The sequence below is a fragment of the Aquarana catesbeiana genome, linkage group LG05 (genome assembly GCF_042186555.1).
Source record: "Aquarana catesbeiana isolate 2022-GZ linkage group LG05, ASM4218655v1, whole genome shotgun sequence".
NCBI classification, from domain to species: Eukaryota; Metazoa; Chordata; class Amphibia; order Anura; family Ranidae; genus Aquarana; species Aquarana catesbeiana.
The window spans coordinates 620,189,888-620,201,723 of record NC_133328.1 but is presented as its reverse complement, the minus strand read 5'-3'; the positions used below and the strand labels follow the sequence as shown (position 1 = coordinate 620,201,723).

The 11,836-nt window shown below is 40.8% G+C and overlaps 1 long non-coding RNA gene across 1 annotated transcript; it reads left to right on the top strand.

Annotated features, from left to right (window-relative positions):
- The first annotated feature begins 10,038 nt into the window (after positions 1-10,038).
- Positions 10,039-11,314, top strand: LOC141146171 (uncharacterized). The gene is made up of 3 exons (XR_012244747.1): positions 10,039-10,204; positions 10,865-11,041; positions 11,128-11,314. It is a non-coding gene; the product is annotated as an uncharacterized lncRNA (long non-coding RNA).
- The last annotated feature ends 522 nt before the right edge of the window (positions 11,315-11,836 follow it).

The window sequence follows — 11,836 nt, the reverse complement described above, 5'->3', positions numbered from 1 at the left end:
GCTTTGCTTAATGGCCCCTCAAAGTCTTTTAAATATCTTTACTTTTAATTTAATGATCATAAGGAAAAAAAAAATAAATGCAAAGCCACTATACATTTTATTTAAATCTGAAATCCACGCAGACATAATAGACACAAATCAATGCAGCTCTGTATTCATTAATATATTATTAAATGTATTGTTTGAAATGCAAGCAGTGTAAGTACCTGAATGTGACCTGGTATCAGCCTTCTGCAGTCCCTGTATAGAAGAACTGCAGTGTGGGAGGAAGAAGCACCACAAATAGCCAGTTCATATGCTGATACGTAGTATGCTGACAGAAGGAAACCAGAGTGACAGAAAGATGAGCTCATCACTGTGCTGCTTCTCCTTTCACTGTCCAGTCACAGGCAGGGGGAGGTCCAGTAAGACCAGGAGGCAGTAAGTTGAATGATGCCAGCCATGTAACTGAGGACATCTAGTGGCAAAATAAGTACTGCTGGGGCAATCTGAATTGACCACTAAAATTGCAAACCCTGTTTTTGATATTTTATCTTTACTGGGCTATTCATTTTTATCCTATTTTTGTATTTTAGTTCCAATTTTAGTTGTTTTAACATACACTATATTGTCAAAAGTTTTGTGATGGCTGCTTGTACATACACATGAGCCTTCCCAGAAGAGTTGAAGCTGTTATAGCTGCAAAGGGTGGGCCAACCAAATACTGAACCCTACGGACTAAGACTGGGATGCCATTAAAGTTCATGTGTGTGCAAAGGCAGGCGTCCCAATACTTTTGACAATATTGTGTATATTTGTTTGCAGTTTCACTCTAAATATAGCATTAATGAAATCAAATTATTCCACTAAATATGTTGTCATGTTTACTTCTAATTTTAACATTGACGCATATTTGAGAATTCAGCCCATGGGTGTTAACCAGGGGTCTCAAACTGGCGGCCCTCCAGCTGTTGCAAAACTACAAGTCCCATAAGGCATTGCAAGGCTGACAGTTACAAGCATGACTCCCACAGGCAGAAGCTTTACGGGACTTGTAGTTTCGCAACAGCTGGAGGGCCACCAGCCCAGTTTGAGATCCCTGGTGTTAACAGTATATACAATATATACTGTATTCTATACACCTCCATGTAGACTTTGTTTTCATTATTCAGTATTAATTGCATTCTATAGCATGTTTCAAATTGATTGGTGACCACACAGTATTATATAATAAAATGAAGGCTGTCCAATACAGAAAATCATTTTATTGAAGTAACTCGTAAGTTTCAAGGATAACAGTTGAAATTTTAGGGACTTATCTCCCTGGTTGGTGGAATTATTGGGCGCATGACATTTGAAAGGACTTCAGTGATCACAATTCTTACCATTATATTGGTTTGTATTTCTTTATAGTGCCAGTGCCAAGGTTTCCATGTAATCAAATAAAAGAGATTAGAACATCAAACAAACTATTGCTGTATGCCATGCTACAAAACCTTTTAGAATGCTCCGTGTGCTCATTCGGATTATTTCCATTACCAAACATTTTGATACAAAATATTAAAGAGAGTCGGATAGAAATAGCCATTTGTAAGAATTGGAATCTTCCTACATGTTTATGATAATGTAACCTTATCTCAAGGATGGTGTACAGTATTTCACAAAAGTAAGTACACCTCTCATATTTTTGTAAATATTTTATTCTATCTTTTCATGTGACAACACTGAAGAAATGACACTTTGCTACAATGTAAAGTAGTGAGTGTACAGCTTGTATAACAGTGTAAATTTGCTGCCCCCTCAAAATAACGCAACACACAGTCATTAATGTCTATTAGAGAAAAGATGTCATCCCATTGCCAAGTTTTAAAGCATATCTGAACCCAAGAAGAAAAATTATTAGTATTTCTGCTTACCGGTCCTTAGATGTGGTGGCTACATTTGTTTTCTCTTTTTCATACTTCTTTTTTTTTCCTTTATTCAAACCTGATAATCCTGCTATTAACTCACTTCCTGTCCAAGGGTGACAATCGTACTGATAAAAACTGCCAGCGCTCACGTGATAGGGAAAATATAATAGAGAAATGCTTAGCTCGAAAAAAAACTTCTTCTGCATTCCAATCAAATTAAGAGTCCTCCCCGGCCTTCCAAATCTCATCAGAACAGGAAAATATTGAATATCGAAATAACAGAAAAAAGAGAGAACACCGGCCTAGTGCAACACCGCAGTCACCTCTTGAAAAGTTAATAAAATACTCACAAAGAGATCAAATCACAAGCATATCATCTTATCCCAAATCATGGGTGTCTTGACATTTCCAGAAGCCGTGATCAAAAGAAAAACATCATTAGCAACTACAACAAGGTTCAATGAATGCAGGTCACTGACGCGTTTTGAGGGGACAAGCTCTTTTCCTCAAAGCTAACCTGCATGCATACATGCTTGCCTTTAAAGTGGTTGTAAACCCTTTTCAACCTTTACAACCACTTTAAACTACAATTATAGGCTTGCTACAGGCAAGCCTATAATTAGGCTTGCCTGTAGCTGCACTGGATATCTCCTAAACCTGCACGGTCTAGGAGATATCCCTGTATTTGCATGTGCCGACGTCATCCGGCACATGCGCACTTAAGCCAACTGAAGCAACGGCACGCACGTGCCGTTGCTTCAGTTGCACTGTGCCGTTCGCGGCGGCTTCCGTGCGCATGCAATCACAGCGCCGGAGCCGTGATACCCCCAAAAGCAAGCCCCAGGCAACATGCCGGCAGCCTGAGGGGGAGAAGAGGGCGGCTGCGGGGGCTTCGTTCTCGGGTTAGTAATTCATAATGAGCTAGTATGCTATGCATACTAGCTCATTATGCCTTTATCTTGCAGGGTGTGTTTTTAATTTTTTTTTGCAGGAGGGTTTACTTCCTCTTTAAAGGGGAACGTCAGTCTGCCTACCAGGTGGATCTGCCCACCCCTTGGGCACAAGATTTGTGGGTGGATGAACAACTTTTTTTTGCCCTTCTCAAACATATACCATAAACCGTTTTTAAGAATAAACAGATATAATTGGAGCAAATAAAAGAAATGTATTGTTAGAGTTTACATGCACTTTAAAGTACCCAGTGAAGTGACTCGCCTAAGGTGATATACTTCGACTGAACAAATCCTCCTACATAAGTTGTACCTGTTTATTCACAGCCATCTCTTCTCTACAGTCATTCAAAGTTAAGAATTTACTCAAGATTTCTGAGCTTCAGAAGGCAAGGGGTAGGGATCTGATGTCATACACTGCACATTATAGAGCATCTGAGACCTGAGTGGAGGTAATGGACACACCCCATCCTACACAGTCTCATAGGGAAACATGCACAGCTGAGGCTGTCAATCACCTACTGTGTGCTGGACAGGGGGTTAGGGCCATCTCCCGGGATTCTGTGGACTCAACATAGATTGTCAAACATGACTTATCTAGATAGCAGAGAGAAGAGAGAGAAGATAGGAAACACACTAGTTGCTCTAGACTGAGGCTAAACATGCTATAGAAGGATGTGCTGTATTCATTTTTCATTTCAGAGCTTTACAACCAATTTAAGACAGACTTTCTCAACCTTTTTACCCAAGACAAACCCTTAAAATAATTTTCTGGTCTTGGGGTCAGAGGGAAGGATGACCCTTACAGTGGTGGTCAGAATGTCACACATACAGACAGCTTAAAAAATGGTTACTGGTGTCATGTTACTGGCTCTGCTAAGTGGTATTGGACTCGGAATTATGCAGGCACCATCAGATGGGAGCCAGTTCAGCCACAGCTGAAGAAACCCCTAGTAATCTCTTTAGGAACCCTGCTTAAAAATGTTTCTTTTAAAGCATGCATGAAGCATTACCTGTCTCGGGGCTTATAATGGATCAGTGATCGATAGGAGGACAGACACCAGTTCCTCCACAGTGGCAGATATTGGCTTGCTGATGCAGGGCTGTGTGCCTAGGTCCAACTCTCTGTGCACAGCCCTGAGCTCCAACCTACCCTACTCCAGGTTCTCATTACTGTAGTGGGTCTCCGGCAGTTGCCTGGAGGGTTTCCCAAATATTTAGCACTTTCCCAGCCACCTTCTGGATGCCTTTTCCAGGCGATTGGCTGGGGCATAATAAGTATTCACACTGATCATTTCAGTCTCCCTGCCCTATATTCTGGAAAGTTTTTTCAGAGGCAGGTGGGAGGAATCAAACTCTCGGCTCAGGAAACCCTGACCAGACAAAAACAGTCAATCACTGTTCCACTCACTACAATGAAACCAATAACAACTTTTAACTATTAGCTTAACTAAAGGAAGGTGCTACTCCTGCTTTAAGGCATCTAAGGAGGATGACCTGTCTCTAGGCTTATAATTGACTGGTGGTAGTGTGACGGACCACCTGGCACCCCGCCTGGGTGCCTCTGGCAAAATACAGCTTTCTTCACTTTGTAACCAGGAACAAGGTATTATAGCTGAGAATTCAATGAACTGGACGACATTAGCTTAGGTGCAAACAGGAACTCTTTATTGTAAATTCACAAAGATCACATTATCCTAAACAATGCAAACTTTAAACAGTAATATCACCAGTACATCCAACAGTACATCCAATGAACAGCTAACAGTAACCTTATCAAACAGTGATCTAATTAACAGTAAGCAGACAGGCACCCAGACCAGCTTTGATTAGTCAAGGATCCCACAGACTGTCCGGCAACAAGTCCACCGCCCTGGATATACAAAGTACCTTTCAGGTGTTTGGCTTTCACTTGTGTAATCTATCCACCAGAAAAGTCATCATAACTCATCCAATGTTCCAGCAGTTGGAAAAAAGTGGAATTAATTTATCTTCATAGATTTCTTAAGGGAGATCGCTGATAAAAAAAAATCTGTCCCAAGTGGAGGAGCTTCTCCAACCCAGTCTGCAGGATTGCCACTAAATTTCCTCTGACCAGTCACCTGTGCAAGATTAATATTACATCTTTCCATCCACTCCAGAAGGGAAGCTTTATTGTCTTTATTCAGAGAATGAATACAGGCCTCGCTCTCGGTGTTCAGCGTGTTGTTTTCCATCATTAGAGAACGATCTGCTCTCTCCATAGGATCAGAGGCTGGGAGCAGGAGAAGCAGACAAATTCCCCAGTTTCCCCCATGGACCATAATCAATGGGGTAGAAGGCTAGCCTCTAGTGCACTCCAAAAGCCCCTGTCCCGGTTGGGTCTGTCACAGGTGGATTACGATAAAAGCAAAGCTGGCAGCTGCCCAAGGCCCCAGACTCCATGGGGGGCTATGGGGAAGCTGGGGGTAGTCATGGTGCCTTGACCAAGCTGAACTGTACAGCTCACTGCTCCATAAAAATAATGATGCTCAGTGGACAGCTTTTTAAAAAAGAGAAAAATGCTGTACTACATGATCAAAAATAATTCTTGTATGTCAACTCTAAATTTGTTCAAGCAATGGGTTAGAAAGAAAAAATGTAAAGATTGCCAAATTTTTGAGAAACAATAACATTCACGAGAATTCAACCAGCAGTGGGACTCATTTTGATTGAACTCAAATAATTAAATTAAACGAAATGAACATGTACACATCCCTTCTCAACACAGCAAGAAATCCTAATCAATGGTAAAAGGGGGGAAAAAAGTAATTAAAGCAGAAATAAAGTATCGAAGACTTCTCAGAACCAAGCGTAGATATCAGGTAGAAGATAATTGCTGTTCCAAGTAAGTTTTCTATAATTGGTTTCGTTCAGGGTGAGAGCCCGAGAAAAGCCATTTTTTGCTTGTTATGTTTTGTTTGGCTTTTCCCTGTGCACAGCGCCGATCTAATAAATACAAGACAGCCTCACATCTCGTGTGTAGTGTTTGGAAAGAACAGATTTCGGGATTATAGTAAATCTTGGACTATTACGTTCTTGTCTCTGAGAGGAATTCAAATGAAGAGATGGTAATCAAAAATGCTTTGGTGGTAGGAGAGTGGGAAGAGTACCATCTCTATAGTGCATCAGTTAAACATTTACTTAAAAAGCAGCTACTCTATGGTTGAGAAGAAAAAACAAATCCTTACGGGTGCTCAATGTACATTGCAAGGAATTTAAACTTTATAGCAAATTCCTATCTTGTTTCACCAGGCCGATTCTGAATTGCGCCCTGTGCTCCTTCATCCAGAGTGGGGGGCACTCTAATGCAGGAAGTGTGTTACTGGGCAGATCACCAGGTGAAAACAGAGGGAAAAATGCTCATCTACATACAACTGTCTGCTCCCTTCACCTGCCTTGAATCCTACATTTACCCCCCAATGGACACCTACCTACCTGCAGTATGTTCTCACCTATACTGTGTCTCCTTGTCACAGCCACCTACCTGCACTCAGGTGTAAGATTTACACAGTATAAACTGCCTGAGCAGATTACTGTAACTCTAGATCAGGGTTTCTCAACCAGGGTTCTGTGGAACCTTGGGTTCCTCCAAAGGTTGCTAGGGGTTCCTTGAGCAATGAAAAGTTTTTAACTCCCGGTAACCACTGATATCATTTGTCTTATTTTTTGTCTGTAAGCGGGCAGTTTTCTTCCTGGTCAACAATGTAAAAGTGTTGAGAATAAAATTATTTTGGAGAAAGACAGAGCTTCCTCCAAGGGGATGGGATTTTAATGGAGACAACAATGTCTGTTACTAAGGTAAACACGCAGTTAATGAGAGTTTATTTAAGAAAGTATTACATTTATTATCGCATGATAGCATAAACAATACACATAGTTAAAGTTGCACATAAACCATAGGTGATACTGGATACATGAAATAGCAAGATGCTTGAGTATGCAGAAGGACCAACATGTTTCACAGATTCCTGCTTCTTCAAAGGCACCGTATGCATCTACAATTTGATCTGGATTACATAAAACATGTCATTAATAATTTCATCTTGGGAATCATGAATGATAATCACTTTATTGCTTAGATGTGCGTGCTTACCCAGTTTGAGAAAAGAGATGCTTACACGGACGAGTGCGACATGATGCCATGATTAGGACTCGGCCAAGGAGAGCCAACCAGCTGTAACAGCTACCCAGTGGAAGCCAGATCCATCCGGGTTGGACAGTGGGGGTATCGGATCGCGCAAATACCAGGGTGATAATTAATACCAATATTCTGAAAATTTAAATTTGAGTTTATAGGAAAGCATCTTGAGGCAATTCACATAAACTAATAAGTAATTAGCATAAAAGTATATATAGCGAGCCAACATATCACAAGATATGTATTGCACGCTCAAGTATTGATAGACAAGGGGGAACATGTTAGTCAATGTTTCAAAAAAGAAATTACAAGGTTAGCCCAGAATGAGCCACACTGTAATGGAAAAACCTGATAAATAAATAAAATCAGGTGTATAAATATAAATATGGGTAGAAGGGGAACTAAAAAATCTATTTTGAATGGGTGTATCTAAAGGTATACACATTATGATGGTCAGCATGGTGATTACATAAGGGCGGCAGCCTACCTAATTAAGGGAGAGATAACTAGTGTTATTTAGCAGCAATAGCATGAAAAATAGCGGAAATATCTAATATAGAATATAAGAATTTACCATATTGAGCAGCAGGTTATAGGTGTGCAGCTCCCACATGCCCCATAGCTGAGGCAGTGTGGTCCCAGATACCAGGGGAGAGAGGGGGGAAAGGGATAAAGGATAAGCTGAACCATATGTTTGCTAGGGTGTAATCACAATGGCTGAAAGCCACATCAAACTGACAGTACATAGTATGAAACCATAATACAAAAGGAAGGGGACCGATGATTACCTGATGAGCGCCGTCCGTATTGACAAGTCCCGGTGGATGTGTAATCATCCACTGTGCAGTGTGATAGAGAACCACCTAATGCATGTGACGGCGGAGACACTGTCACCGCCGTCTTAAATGTGTGTGATCCCACCGGAAGCAAAGGGTCAAAATGACCCTTGACTTTACTTCCGGGGCGGGAGCCCCTGACTGTGCGCCTGCACCAAAGACCGAGGACACGGCCGTTAGTGCGCAGGTGCCCAACTCGCTCGCAATAGACGTGCGGAAGGGATGAGGGAGGGAAAAAGTAGATGTCCCTACCCTCCGCCAGGGGCACCCGAATAGCCCCACTTAATACCAATGTTACAGGAGGCCAATAAACCAAATCCAAAGCACGGAACATCACGCCGTCCAAAAGCATCCAAAGTGCCAAAAATAAATATAAATGGACAATTGAAATAAGCATCAATTAATCATCAAGAAATATACAAACAACATCTTAGAAGCACAAGAACATACATGTAAACATGTGCTTCTTTGTGTGCAGAAACACAAAATATCAAACCAGAAAAACAGCAATCAATATAAGGGTCACAATGTGGGAGGAAAAGGGGGGGGGGGAAACGGGGGGGGAGAAGGGAAGGGACAGCGCTGAAAAAATAAAAATAAAATAAAAAGAGAAGGAAGTGGAGAAAAAGAAGAAGAGTTAAAAGAAATAATAACCAATAATCAAGTAGTCAAGGAATGATGATAATGAAAATTTAACTAATCATATACAATACATATAGCTATGAGCCACACGAGAATTGGAAACATCAATATCAAATTGGACACAGATCAAAATACCAACATTGGTTATGTATCAGTTAGTATATGGTACAATAAATGTTTCTCATAGGGTAAGGGTAGTTGATCTCATATTATATTTAGTTCCTATTGATGAAAAACTATAATGCTTATACCACTGGGGAAGGTATGATAATGTAGGGTACCAATATATTTTGATAGATTAGTGAAGCTATAAATATCCTAAATATAATTACAGGGTTACAGAAAGGGTTTAAACGATAAGGCTGTATTTAGCCCAGGTGGATAAATGGCTCTTTGATTAAATATCCATCTAGTTTCTTGCTGGAGAATCTTTTTATCGAAGTCCCCCTCCATCTGATTTTGAGATCACCTCTAATGCAAAGAAAGATATAAAAGTTGGGTCATAGCTATGATTTAATCCCACATGTTTGCATATTGGGGTGAATAATAGTCCCGCATCTAGGTAATAGAGATGGTCTTTAATGCGTTTAGCGAATTCATCTTCCCAATGTAAAATGCGCCACATAGGCACATTGCAAGATAAGCAATACCAATAGTTCCACAGTCTGCATATGTTTTAGATTTATAGTAACCTCCTCTTGGTAGGGGGCAACCTGTGCCTTCCCTAATCCAAGGACATTGGTCACAGTGACCACATTTAAAAGTACCCTTTCCACCAACCGCTCCAAAAAGGGGAGCAAGGTCGTCTATAAGTGATCTCTGGTCTGTCTGCCACATATTTAGATATAACAGGGTCCTCCGATAGAAAATGCCAGTTGTTCTCTATCAGTTTCCGGAATATGTCCTGATGTGCACTGAAGGTACTAACAAGTTGTGTTGTAGAGTTAGTCTCACGCGCTAAAGCAAATACATGTGTCATTAATTTTCAAAACAAAGACGCGTGACTACTTGATTATTGGTTATTATTTCTTTTATTCTTTTATTATTTCTTTTAACACTGGTTTTCTCCCCTTTCTTCTCTTTTTATTTTATTTTTATTTTTCCAGCTCTGGCCCTTCACTTCTTCCCCCCCCACCTTTTTTTCCTCCCACATTGTGACCCTTATATTGATTGCTGTTTTTCTGGTTTGATATTTTGTGTTTCTGCACACAAAGAAGCACGTGTTTACATGTATGTTCTTGTGCTTCTAAGACGTTGTTTGTATATTTCTTGATGATTAATTGATGCTTATTTCAATTGTCCATTTATATTTATATTTGGCACTTTGGATGTTTTCGGAAGGCGTGATGTTCCGTGCTTTGGATTTGGTTTATTGGCCTCCTGTAACATTGGTATTAAGTGGGGCTATTCGGGTGCCCCTGGCGGAGGGTAGGGACATCTACTTTTTCCCTCCCTCATCCCTTCAGCATGCCTATTGCGAGCGAGTTGGGCACCTGCGCACTAAGGGCCGTGTCCTCGGTCTTTGGCGCAGGCGCGCAGTCAGGGGCTCCCGCCCCGGAAGTAAAGTCAAGGGTCATTTTGACCCTTTGCTTCCGGTGGGATCACACACATTTAAGACGGCGGTGACAGTGTCTCCGCTGTCACATGCATTAGGTGGTTCTCTATCACACTGCACAGTGGATGATTACACATCCACCGGGACTTGTCAATACGGACGGCGCTCATCAGGTACTCATCGGTCCCTTTCCTTTTGTACTACGGTTTCATACTACGTACTGTCAGCTTGATATGGCTTTCAGCCATTGTGATTACACCGTAGCAAACACATGGTTCAGCTAATCCTTTATCCCTTTCCTCCCTCTCTCCACTTGTATCTGGGACCACACTGCCTCAGCTATGGGGCATGTGGGAGCTGCACACCTATAACCTGCTGCTCAATATGGTAAATTCTTATATTCTATATTAGATATTTCCGCTATTTTTCATGCTATTGCAGCTAAATAACACTAGTTATCTCTCCCTTAATTAGGTAGGCTGCCGCTCTTATGTAATCACCATGCTGACCATCATAATGTGTATACCTTTAGATACACCCATTCAAAATAGATTTTTTAGTTCCCCTTCTACCCATATTTATATTTATACACCTGATACTATTTATTTATTTATCAGGTTTTACCATTACAGTGTGGCTCATTCTGGGCTAACCTTGTAATTTCTTTTTTGAAACATTGACTAACATGTTCCCCCTTGTCTATCAATACTTGAGCGTGCAATACATATCTTGTGATATGTTGGCTCGCTATTTATACTTTAATGCTAATTACTTATTAGTTTATGTGAATTGCCTCAAGATGCTTTCCTATAAACTCAAATTTAAATTTTCAGAATATTGGTATTAATTATCACCCTGGTATTTGCGCGATCCGATACCCCCACTGTCCAACCCGGATGGATCTGGCTTCCACTGGGTAGCTGTTACAGCTGGTTGGCCATCCTTGGCCGAGTCCTAATCATGGCATCATGCCGCACTCGTCCGTGTAAGCATCTCTTTTCTCAAACTGGGTAAGCACGCACATCTAAGCAATAAAGTGATTATCATTCATGATTCCCAAGATGAAATTATTAATGACATGTTTTATGTAATCCAGATGAAATTGCAGATGCATACGGTGCCTTTGAAGAAGCAGGAATCTGTGAAACATGTCGGCCCTTCTGCATACTCAAGCATCTTGCTATTTCATGTATCCAGTATCACCTATGGTTTATGTGCAACTTTAACTATGTGTATTTTTTATGCTATCATGTGATAATAAATTTAATACTTTCTTAAATAAACTCTCAATAATTCCGTGTTTACCTTAGTAACAGACATTGTTGTCTCCATTAAAATCCCATCCCCTTGGAGGAAGCTCTGTCTTTCTCCAAAATAATTTTATTCTCAATGTTCTCAGGGATTTGGAGACATCTATCTGTTCCTGGAAACAGTACAACAACAATTTTCCTATAATGTAAAAGTGTCCTTCTCCCAATGACCATTAATATAAATGGTCCTTCTCCCACTGGCCACCAATTTATGGTACCAAGACACCAACTAATGATAAGGTGCTTTCCACGGGCCACCAATGTTGGGGCCACTAAAATTATCCCTGTTGGTGGTTCTTTTCTGGTCATTTTTATTATTTGTACCATTCCAAGACTATTACTTATGTAACAAATGGTAATGTTACTGGTTGCAAAACTCTTTATCTGTCACAAAATGGCACTAACAGGTGTGCCTTGTTTAGCCAGTGACTGACCTTAGGCAGTGGCATCATGGGAGTAGTCTGGAGGAGGATCTGGACTGCAGCCATGACTGGG